The 12,353-nt window shown below is 38.9% G+C and overlaps 1 non-coding gene across 1 annotated transcript; it reads left to right on the top strand.

Moving 5' to 3' along the window:
- The first annotated feature begins 1,657 nt into the window (after positions 1 to 1,657).
- LOC143396024 (U6 spliceosomal RNA) lies at positions 1,658 to 1,763 on the top strand. Its single transcript, XR_013090919.1, has one exon. It is a non-coding gene; the product is annotated as a U6 spliceosomal RNA (small nuclear RNA).
- Positions 1,764 to 12,353: the final 10,590 nt, after the last annotated feature.

Genomic DNA, 12,353 nt, shown 5'->3' with positions numbered 1-12,353 from the left:
CCTTGAGGAGGATATTGGGACCCCAGCCCCTTCCTCTTCCTTTTTGCTTCCCAGCCATCATGAGGTGAGCAGTTCTGCTCCTCCAAAAAGAGTGGGTCCAAGCAACCATGGACCTGAGCCCCTAAAATCACAAACCAAAATAAACCTTTCTTTTTTGCAGGGGAGGAGGTACAGGGGATTGAATTCAGGGCCATTTAACCACTGAGCCACATCCCCAGCCCTATTCTGCATTTTATTTAGAGACAAGGTCTCACTGAGTTGCTTAGCACACCCCGTTTTTGCTGAGGCTGGCTTTGAACTTGCGATCCTACTACCTCAGCCTGAGCTGCTGGGATTACAGGCATGTGCCACTGCACCTGGCCCTTTTTTCCTTTTAACTTAACTATTTTGGGTATTTTAATAGCAATAGAAAGCTGGCTAACACAAGTGGTTATGTCCATAACTCTGAGCTGGATCCTATATTCTTACCAGAAGCACTCTTTATGGGTGAGAACATCTGTGTCCAGTTAGGTGCTACTAACTCATACATCTGAATTTTTAGCCTAGATCTGTCTTCTGAACTATGGATTCATATATCCAAGTGTAACTATTTCCATATCCCATATCCATTCATTCAGCAATTTTATTTATTTATTTTGCAGTACCAGGAGTGCTCTACCACTGAGATACATCCCAATACTTTTCACTTTTTTTTTCTTTTAATATATATATATATATATATATATATATATATATATATATAGTTGTAGATGAACATGATACCTTTATTTTATTTATTTATCTTTTATGCGCTGCTGAGGATCAAATCCAGGGCCTCACACATGCAAGCTAAGCACCCTACCACTGAGCCACAACCCCAGCCCTTTACTTTTTATTTTTAAGGAGGGTCTCATTAAGTTGCCCAAGCTGTCCTCAAACTCGCAATCCTCCTACCTCAGCTCCTCAGTAGCTGGGATAACAGACCTGTGACACCAAGCTTGACTCACTTAGCAATTTTTAACTGAATGCCTTCTTTGTCCAAGATACTGTACTGATCTGTAGAGACATTAGTGAACAGAAAGAACCATCATTCCTGCTGTCACGGAATTTTCAGTCTGATTGGGGAGATAAACGTTAGTCATAAAGTCACCATAATTAATGCAGACACTGTATAATAAATGTATAAGTCACTACTCTGAGGCAAAGATCTAGGGCTAGGGGCTTCTCTGAAGAAGTAAGTCGTATGCTAGACCAGAAGGCAGAATAGCAGTGAACTAAGCTAAGAGGGAAGGGAAGCCTCTAGGCAGAAGCAAGAACATAGACTAAAGCCCTTTGGCAAATGCATTTGAGGACAGCAAGGAGGCATATGTGACCACAGTCACTGAGAGCAGCATTATAATGCAGAGTATGTTTGGAAGCCAGTAAGGGCTGGACCAGTGCATTTGGGGTGATGACTTCAGGCAAAGTGAAGAATGAGAAGGGGCCTGAAAGAGAGCAGAGAAGACAGTGACCAAGAGCAGGTTTATTGCAAATGAGACAATAAGAGAGTCAAAGGACTAGCAGTTAGAGTCAAAAAGAAATTTTCCAGGGGCTGAAGGTATAGTTCCATGGTGGCATGTCCTGTCATACACAGGACACTGGGTTCCATCTCCAGTACTTCAAAAAAGAAGGAAAAGAAATCCTCACTTCAGCAGCACAGATACTAAAATTGGAATGATACAGAGAAAATTGCAATGGCCCCTGCGCAACAATGAAACAAATTTTGTGAAGCATTCCATATATTTTTGCACTAGATCCACCCCTGTGCATTTGAAACCTCATTTTAAAATGGAGAGGGAAAGGGAAAAATTTTCCAGCACTTAATGGTTTAGTGTCTAGGCTTTGGTTTGAAAAGTTAATGGTAAACCACATGTGTTTACCTTAAAGTGTTGTTTGGGAGGCTAAATGGAATTAAAACATTATTAAGTAGACATCTTGCTCCATTGTTGGGCACATAGTGGTTACTAAGTAAATGTTAGTCCTTTCCACCTTCCAGGACCCCATAGAATAGGCCAAGAAAGCACCTCTACTGAACAGCAAGCACTGGGAGGGCTATGGTGCTGTCAAGGGAAAACACAGCCTTTGTTTAAAATGTGGGGGTGCAGGGAGTATTGGAAGGAGATTACTGAACAAGTTAGGTTCCTATATGAGGAAGGAGAAAATTAATACTAAACTGGATTACTGAATACAAATGAGACTATAGTGATGAAAAGTGATTACAAAACACTTAAGTAGTGACGGGAAATCATAGGAACAAAGCATATCAGAGGCTTTGAAGTAGACAAGGGAGATATGGTTGAAGATAAGTTATAAGTAAAGGCGTAATTTACAGTTAATGCCTTTGACAGTCATTTATTTTTATTTTTTTTAATATTTTTTTAGTTGTCAATGGACCTTTGTTTTATTTATTTATTTTGAGAGAGAGAGAGAGAGAGAGAGAGAGAGAGAGAATTTTTTAATATTTATTTTTTAGTTTTCGGCAGACACAACATCTTTGTTTATATGTGGTGCTGAGGATCGAACCCGGGCCTCATGCATGCCAGGCGAGCGCGCTACCGCTTGAGCCACATCCCCAGCCCTAAGTCATTTATTTTAACTTTCATATTTCCTACAATGCACTGAAGACCTTACATTTACTTCCAATTAGTAATTTAGCTACATCTCACAGGTTTTTATATATAGTAGTTGCATTGTATGTTAACTAATAGTTGTTTATGTCCATTATTATTATTATTATTATTATTATTTATTTTGGGGGGAAGGTACCAGGGATTGAACTCAGGGATAGTTGAGTACTGAGCCCCATCCCTACCTCTATTTTGTATTTTATTAGAGACAGGGTCTTTTCGAATTGCTTAGTGCCTGGCTAAATTGCTGAGACTGGCTTTGAACTTGTGATCCTCCTGCCTCCGCCTCCCCAGCCGCTGGGATTACAGGCGTGTACCACCGCGTCTAGCTATGTCCATTATTATTATTTAGTCAAGTTACTTAGTTCTTTTTTGATTTTGCAAATGTGTCTTTTAATCTTCTTTTTATTTTTAGTTGTAGATGGACACAATACCTTTGTTCATTTATTTTTAGGTGGTACTGAGGATTGAACCCAGTGCCTTACATGTGCTAGACAAGCCCTCTACCACTGAGCTCCAACCCCAGCCCTTAACCTTCTTTTAAATTTTTTTTACTTCTAACTTAATTGCACCCTGAATGAAGAACCCCTGTGCTATATTTGTGTTCTCAAGTCTTTAAAATCTTGGCTGGGTAGGGTACTGTTTTGCATACCTGCAATCCAAGCTACTCAGGAGGCCAAAGCAGGAGGATTGCAAATTTGAGGTCAGTTTGGGCAAACTTAGGGTGACCCTGTCTCAAAATAAAAATTTTTAAAAGGGCTGGAGGTGTAGCTCAGTGGAAGAGCATTTGCCTAGTGTGTCCAAGGTCCTGGGTTTCAATCCCTAGTACTGTTAAAAATAAAAGTATCTCTAAAATTTTGAGGGACTGGGTTGTAGCTCAGTGGCAGGGTGAAGGTTTAGCATGCACAAGGCCATGGGTTCAATTACCAGCAAGGGGGCGCCAGCGGACAGGGAGCAAATATATAAAATTTCAAGAGTTATTTTGTGCTGTGGCAGCACATACCTGTAATCCAAGTAACTGGGAAAGGGAGACAGGAGGGTCAAAAGTTTAAGGACAACCTGGGCAACCTGAGGAGGCTCTGTTCAAAATAAAAAATAAAAAAGGCTGTGGATGTAGCTCAGTTGTACAGCACCCCTGAGTTCAATCATCAACAGTACCGAAAAAGAATTCATTTGTGACCCAGTAGAAGGAAATGTTTATATCCCATGTATATTTGGGAATAAAACATATTCTCTCTCTATTTTTTTAATATTTATTTTTAGTTGTATTTGGACACAATATCTTTATTTTATTTATTTATTTTTATGTAGTGCTGAGGATCGAACTCAGGTCTTTGCACATGCTAGGCAAGCGCTCTACCACTGAACCACAAACCCAGCCCTCTCTCTCTATTTTTTAATGCAGGGGTTTTTGGAGATCTATTGAGTCAAACTTGCTAATTTTGTTGTTCAATTATTTCCTGTCTACTTTTTTTTTTTTTTGCTGCTTAATTTATCAGCTTCTAACAGAAATGCAATCAACTTCCTGTTGATTGCATATTTATCAAATTTGTATTTGATCTATCAGATTTTACTTTATATATTTCCACTCTTATTTTTAATGCACGGAAGTTCAAGGTTTTGTCTTCCTGATAGTTCTCGTTTTTATTTAATGTTGGCCTTTATAGTATTGATGCTTATTGCCTTAAATTTCTTTTTTTCCCACCTCTATCACTGAGCTACATCCTATGCCCTTTTAAAATTTTATTTTGAGACAGGGTTTTACTAAATTTCCCAGTATGACCTTGAATCTTGGATCTTCTTGCCTCAGTTTCCCAAGTAGCTGGGATTATAGGTTTACACCATTGGCTTTTTTTCTATCCTTTATTGAGCTAGACACTCAGAGTTCTATGTCAGCCCACACATCTTCCTCTGTTCCAGAAAATTTTCTTGAATTATTTACATTTTTTAAAAAAGATCTTTTAATCTTCCTTATTTTCGCTGTTCTTTATTTGGGGGGGCAGGGCGGAGGGATAGGCACTAGGCATTAGGGATGGAACCCAGGGGCTCTTTACTACCAAGCTACATCTCCAGACCTTTTTATTTTTTATTTTGAGGCAAGGTCTCACTAACTTGCTGAGGTTGGCTTCTAACTTGCAATCCTCCTGCTTCAGCCTCCCAAATCACTGGGATGACAGGTGTGCACTACCATGCCTGGCTCTCTTTTTTTTTAAACTCCTACTAACCAGCTGTTGGGAACTCCTGAATTAATGCTCTAGTTTTCTTGTGCTTTGTCTCTCCACTGTTTTGAAGCTGTCTTTTACAGATTTCTCAACTTTATTTTCTAACATTTATCCTGAATATTTTAACGTCTGTTATATATTAATTTCTAAGAACTTTCTATCCTTTTCTGAATGTTTCTATTTTTGTTGTGTGGAAGCGACATCTTCTCTTACCTCTTGAAATTTGGGGAAGTTTTCTTCTGCTCCGTGCGTCACCTACTTGTCATTGTCTTTGCTTTTATACCGAGTCCTTCCTCAAAAATCTGGTGACCCTATGGGGCTGAGGCTGTAGCTCAGTGGTAGTGTGCTTGCCTTGCATGTGTGAGGCACTGGGTTCAATCCTCAGCACCACATAAAAATAAATAAAGATACTGTGTGTTCATCTACAACTAGATAAATATTTTTTTAAAAATCTGGTGATCCTTTATTGGGCCATCCAGGTAATTAAGCTTTACTTGTATTAAAGGAGGAAAAAGAAAGATCCCAAGGGATTGTATCTAAGATCCTTGAAGGAGATGGCCTTTGTTCACCATTATATCCCCAGTGTCTAGCACAGTAACCAGTTAATCACTACTGACTGAATATGCTAATAAAATTTATTCAGCATCTTTAGGTATATGTAATCCAACTTTAACTAGAATTTCTTCCTCACTAGGCATGGTGGTACATGCCTGTAATACCAAGAGGCTTGGGAGGCTGAGGCAGGAGGGTTGCAAATTCAAAGCCAGCCTTAGCAACTTAACGAGCCCTAAGCAACTTAATGAGACCCGTTTCAAAAGGAAAAAAAAGGACTGGGGATGTGGCTCAGTGGTAAAGACCCCTGGGTTCAATCCCCAATACCAAAAAACAAAAACAAAAAACCAACAACTAGAATTTCTTTCTCTATTACTCTGATAAATTGAGTATTGTTGAAAATCTCCTAAAACATAACATAATCTACATCAGTGATATCCAAACTATAGCCTGCTGAAAGTTTCAAGTAACTGGGTCCATAAATTTTCACCTAATTAGACTTGTGTTTTCTTCCCAACTTTGCTACACATTTCTGGTAAGGAAATAGCAGTTAATTATCATGATTTGGTAAGGAAAAGGTAAAATAAAATAAAGTATGGGTTTTTTAAAAAAAATATTTATTTATTTATTTATTTTTTAGGTGTAGATGGACACAACACAATGCCTTTATTTTTATGTGGTGCTAAGGATTAGACCCGGGCTCTACCTCTGAGCCACAATCCCAGCCCCAAGGTATGTTTTTAAAAACTGGTTTGATGTCAATTAAAGGTTATAGCTATCACTGAATTAGCTATGAAAGTTTTGGCATTCCCATAATTAGTATATTCTTAGATGCATAGCTTAGAAGGACAAACCCTAAAATCCTCAGAAAACTGAAATGTATATATCCAGTAATTGTCAATAAATGATACAAAACTTATCTTGAAAATATATCTCCACGTTCTCCACTGAATTCATTTGCAATGAATTTTTTGTTTTGTTTTGTTTGCAGTAGTTAGGATCAAATCCAGGGCCTCAGATGTGCTTGGCAAGCACTTTATCACTGAGCTACACCTTCAGCCCCTACAACGAATATTGATTAAATATGTATTGAGGGGCTGGGGATGGGCTCCGGCGGTCGCGCACCCGTCTGGCATGCATGCGGCCCGGGTTCGATCCTCAGCACCACATAAAACAAAGATGTTGTGTCTGCCGAAAACTAAAAAATAAAATATTAAAATTCTCTCTCTCTCTCTCTCTCTCTCTCTCTCTCTCTCTCTCCCCCTCTCTCTCTCTCTCTCCTCATTCTCTCTTAAAAAAAAAAAAAATATATATATATATATATATATATATATATATATATGTGTGTGTGTATTGAGTGCTTCTATATACTAAGTGCTGCTATAGGCACTATAAAAATGATGGTGAAGAAACATGAAAAAAAATTATTTGTTATTATGGGAAAATTTAAACATATACAAAACTAAAGATATAATAAACTCCTATTACCACCAGCTTGAATGGTATGAACTACCAACCTTCTTTCATTGATAATCTACCCTTTCCTCCATCCCTTTATATTATTTTTATTGTTGTTGTTATCATCAATGTTGTTGTTATTTTTCAATACTGTGAGTTGAACCCAGAACTGAGCTATATCCAAGCCTTATTTGTTTATTTTATTTTATTTTATTTTATTTTATTTTTTTGAGACAGGATCTCACTAAGTTTCCCAGACTGGCCTCAAACTTGCAATCTTCCTACCTCAGCCTCCCAAGCAGCTGAAATTACAGGTGTGCATCACAGTGCCTGGCCCCTTATCTTATTTTGAAGCAAATCCAAAATGTCAGATTATTTCATCCATAAACATACTGGATCTGGTCCTGGTGACTTGTGTCTATAATCCCCACTACTTGAGGTTGATGCTGGAATATTACAAATTCCAGATCAGCCTGGGCAACTAAATAAAATAAAGCTGGACACAGTGGCACACGCCTATAATCCCAGTGCTTGGGAAGCTGAGGTAGGAGGATAGCAAGTTCAAAGACAGCCTCAGCAATGGCAAGACACTAAGCAACTCAATGATATCTTGTCTCTAAATAAAATACAAAAAAAGGGCTGAGGATTTGGCTCAGTGGTTGAATGCCTCTGGATTCAATCCCTAGTAACAAAAATAAATAAATTAAATAAAAAGGATTGATCACCAGCTAGTGAGGAAGATAGGGAAGAGGAGAGGTCCAGAAGAGAAAAAGGAGACTGTGAGAAGCCTTCGAGGAGGTTAGTGAAATTGAGAAAAGCTGGGAGCTCTGGAGCTATCAAATGGCCACATGCTGTTGTGAAATCAGTAAAATGAAGACTGAGAAGTGATCTCCAGACTGGGCCATATGGTGGCCATTGGTCGTCTTTTCAAGAATGGCTTCTGCCAGGTAATGGGGACAAAAGCTTTGGTGCAGTGGGCCCAAGCATGAACAGAGGTTAAGGAAGAGGAAACAGAGGAGCAAAAAAAGTTGGGTGGTAGCTGGAAAGGAGTAAAGGGAAGTCCTGATTGTTTTGTTTCATTTTTTAGTAGGAGGGATTACAGCATGTTTCTATGCTGATAGGAACAATCCAGTGAAGAGTGGAAAGTAGATGATGCAGCAAAGAGGAATAATTCTAGGACCAAAGACCCTGAGCAGGGAGATAGGGTAGGGAAGGTGGAGCACACGCAGGGAGATACATAAAAGCACAGATGACACATCCATTTCAATGGAGAGAGCAGAGTACATGGGCAGTCACGGGCAGATTAAGAGAGTTAGAGGACAGTGGATGTAGAAGTTCTCTTCTGTCTGTTCCTATATTTTCCATGAAATAATAACCAAGGATGTCAACTGAAAGTGTTAGCCACTAAGCAAGCCAAGCAACTTTAGGGGCGAACTCCTATGCTTCTGGGGAGTAGGGGGAGCAGCAGTCCCTTTATAAGACTGTTTGTGTATCTTCAAAGTTGTTCTTTCTTTTTGTTTCAGCTAAAACTCTTGGAAAGACTTAGGAGGAACCAGCCAAGGTCATCAAGTCAACTTGACACATTCTTTTAGACAACCTAGAGTAAACTTGGCTCATTCAAATACTGAACTGAGCCTACCCAGAAGCATTTTTCTGTCATCTTTTTTTTTTCCCCATCACAAGTATTGAACTCTAGGGTGCTCTACCCCTTAGTTATGTCCCCAATCCTTTTTGTTTTTTATTCTGAGATGTGGTCTTACTAAGTTGCCAAGACTTGCCTCGAACTTGGATTCCTCCTGTCTTAGCTTCATAAGTAGCTTAGATTACAGGCACAAGCCATGGTGCCAACTATTTTCTCTTTTTAAACACATGGTTGATGACCTTGAACTGAGCATGCTAAGAAATGTGCCAGTGCCTGCATGGGTTTTCCTATATGGACATGTTCAGGCTCCCCAATAAAATCCCCAGGACTTCTTTGTTCAGCGGGAACATTCTTTGCAAATAACCCCAGTGCTCTCCTTACTTCCTGCAAATAATAAAAGTTTCTCCACTCTTTTATCTCCTGGTAGTGCTTTTGGTTTTGCACTAAACAAGATGCCAAACCATTGCATTTAGTTATGGAAGCAAAGATTTGGGAGAAGAGGAGTGTTGGTTTAAAAAGAGGAGAAGCTTGGGTTGGGCTGGGGCTCAACGATAGCACGCTCGCCTGGCACGTGTAGGGCACTGGGTTTGGTACTCAGCACCACATAAAAATAAAAAAAATAAAGGTATTGTGTCCAACTACAACTATTTAAGTAAATAAAGTATTTATAAATAAATAAATAGAGGAGAAGGTAAATGTAAGTGTGAATTAGCTACCATAATGTTGAGGGCCTGCTTGAAATCTTGCTCATGTGGGGGTGGTGGTACATGTAATCCCAGCTGCTCAAGAGGTTAAGGGAGGAGAATTGCAAATTTGAGGCCAGTCTGGGCAATTTAGTGAGATCTTGTCTCAAAATTAAAACTAAAAATGGCTGGGGATTTAGTTCAGTCATGAAGTACTCCTTAGGTTCAATCCTCAGTGCCAAAAAAATTAATTAATTTAATAAAAAATAAATATTAAAAGAGAGAGAGAGAGAGGGAGGGAGGGAGGGAGAAAGAAAGAAACAGAGATGTGTACTCCACATGAAATAGTGGTCAAAGTTAAAACCTTGACTGTATTTTCTCCTTTTTCTATAATCCAGCCTACCTGTCCAGACTCTGAGGTCTACATGTTACTACCATTACCTGGCACATTAACCAGTCTGTAATTATTTAATTAATTTATTATGCATTAATGTACATCATCATTTATTCATATTCTATTAATTAAGTTCCAGACACTGTTTTAGGTATCCATCCAAATTCTTAGGGACTCAGGTTACAAGGAAGAAAGCAGGTCTATACCCTCGAGGAATTTATCTCCCACATCTTAAAAGATATGAGCATTCATCTTGGGTAAACATAATAAAAACCAATTACAAAGTGGAAGTTTTCATATTAAGTACTCAGAACTAGGCGAGCATTGTGGTGCACACCTGTAATCCTAGTGACTCAGGAGGTTGAGGCAGGAGGAATGCAAGTTTGAGACCAGCCTCAGCAAATTAGGGAGGACCTAAGCAATTTTGTGAGACCCTGTCTCAAAATAAATAAAATAAAAAGGTCTGGGGGTGTGGTTCAGTATAAAGTGCCCCTGAGTTTAATCCCCAGTACCATAAATAAATAAATAGAAAAGAGAAAAAGAAAGAAAGAAAAAAAATACTTAAGACTAGAATCATGTAAATCCTTGGAAAGAATACTAATGCCCCATGACAGATTGGACCCAGAAAAGGAGTCAAGGAGGTGTGCAGCCTACTATGGAGAGCGTATCTATATTTCTTTCCCACTAGTACTGAGTTGACTCTATGGATTCCAGCCAAGTGCAGCAGACAGAGGGATAATCTGCTGGAATTTTTGTCTATAATGTCAAAGCAAGGATTCATCATTATATCCAGAAGAGCATGAAGTAATTAACCATCATAACAAAATAAAGTCTGCTCCATCCAAATTCTCAGGACTGCATTAAACCCTAGAATATACAACTTTCCTTTGAACTTATGAATAAGTCCAGAAGGCAAACAGGCAAACTGAGTCTCGTTAACTGAGTCTTCTCATTCCATCCTCCTTTCTTTCTGACTTTTTTGTCTTTTTCTCTTTTTTGCTTTCTTCTTTCTCATGAATTTTCATCTGTTTTTTTTTCTTCCATTTTCAAATGACATAAAATCTCCTAGAACCAATGGCTCAGGAAGCTATCATCTTGGGGACCATAGGCTTTATTTTTAAAAAGGGGTTTCTGGGGCTGGGGATGTGGCTCAAGTGGTAGCGCATCGCCTGGCATGCGTGCGGCGCTGGGTTCGATCCTCAGTACCACATGCAAACAAAGATGTTGTATCTGCCGAAAAACTAAAAATAAATAATATTTTTTTTAAAAAAGGGTTTTCTTCTGATTTTAGACATACAGATACAAGAAGAAGAATGGAGTGGGAACATGGGCTGTGAGTTGGTTCCAGGGAGATGTTTGGGTCCTGAGTGGCCTCAGACTCTTGTTACAAAGAACAAGAATAATGTACTGTCTATTTGACCCAGATTTTGGAGAAAAAAAAAAAAAACAGAAAGGCAGTGGGCTCTGTGCTCTGTTCTTTCACATTAACAGATACTTTTTATGTGTTGTTTCAAAAAGAGAATACTGGAGCATGACAGTGTTTTTGTTTAACTATCACTAGTAGAAAGTTCCATGCCATCTCCCTTTTTGTGCAGTAGGTGTCAGTCACATACAGCCTTTCTCTGCCTAAATCCACACAGTAAGAAAACGACCCTTCCATCATCCACCTTTTTCCAAGTTAAAGGAATCAATTTCTTCTTAGTTTAAGCCTGCAAAACAATGGGAATAGTCATTTAGGTGCTGGAAACAGTTGTACTAAGTTCTTAGGATATAGACCAGCCAGGGACTGTGTCAAAAAGGTGACAAATGGGGGCTGGTTTTGTGGCTCAGTGGTATAGCGCTTGCCTAGCATGCATAAGGCGACTTGGCTTCAATCCCCAGCACCACATTAAAAAACAAAACAAAAAAATGAAATAACAAAATAAAGGTATTGTGTCCATATACAGCTAAAAATGAAAAAAAAAAAAAAAAAAAAGGTGACAAATGTAGAGGGCCCAGGTTAAGTCCAGTTGGTCTCATTTCACAAAAATGTTGGCATCAAGGTGGATCTCTAAAGGGCCCAGCTATGACACCAACTCTAGAAAACATGACAGGGGCCCAGGTAATACTCAAAAATCTTCTATTTTCATCGGGTGAAAGAAGTTGAGCTATAGTGCCCTGAAAAAAATAATCAGTGTAAACCACTGATCTCTTGCTTGCCCATGAAGAGATTAAGTGTCTGGTCTTTGACCCCAGGTAAGATACTTCTTGAAACCTCAGTTACCTAATCTTTAAACTCTATACAATAGGGTGTGGGGTTTTACTTCAGTGGTGGAGTGTTTGCCTAGCATGTGTGAGGCCCTGGGTTCACTCCCTAACACCACAAAAATAAAAAATAAATCATTAAAATATTGTTTTGGGGGACTAGGGTTGTGGCTCAGTGGCAGAGCGCTGTCCTAGCATGTGTGAGGCACTGGGTTTGATTCTCAGTACCACATATAAATAAATAAATAGATAAATAAAATCCATCAACAGCTAATAAAAATATTTTTTAAAAAAATAACTGTTTTTGTCTACCCAAGATATTTAATGAGGAGGGGAAAAATGAGATATTGTTCAAAATGGTTTGTAGACTACAAAGCACTGTTTAAATGTAGAATAAGCCAGGTGTAGTTGCACATACCTACAATCCCAGGAACTTGGACTGTGGCAGGATGGTTACAAGTTGCAGGCCAGTCTCAGCAACTTAGGCCCTTAGTAACTTAGTGAGACCCTGTC

The sequence above is a fragment of the Callospermophilus lateralis genome, chromosome 3, assembly GCF_048772815.1.
Source record: "Callospermophilus lateralis isolate mCalLat2 chromosome 3, mCalLat2.hap1, whole genome shotgun sequence".
NCBI classification, from domain to species: domain Eukaryota; kingdom Metazoa; phylum Chordata; class Mammalia; order Rodentia; family Sciuridae; genus Callospermophilus; species Callospermophilus lateralis.
Note: the sequence above shows the minus strand (reverse complement) of the source record. Positions and strands in the feature narration are given on the sequence as shown.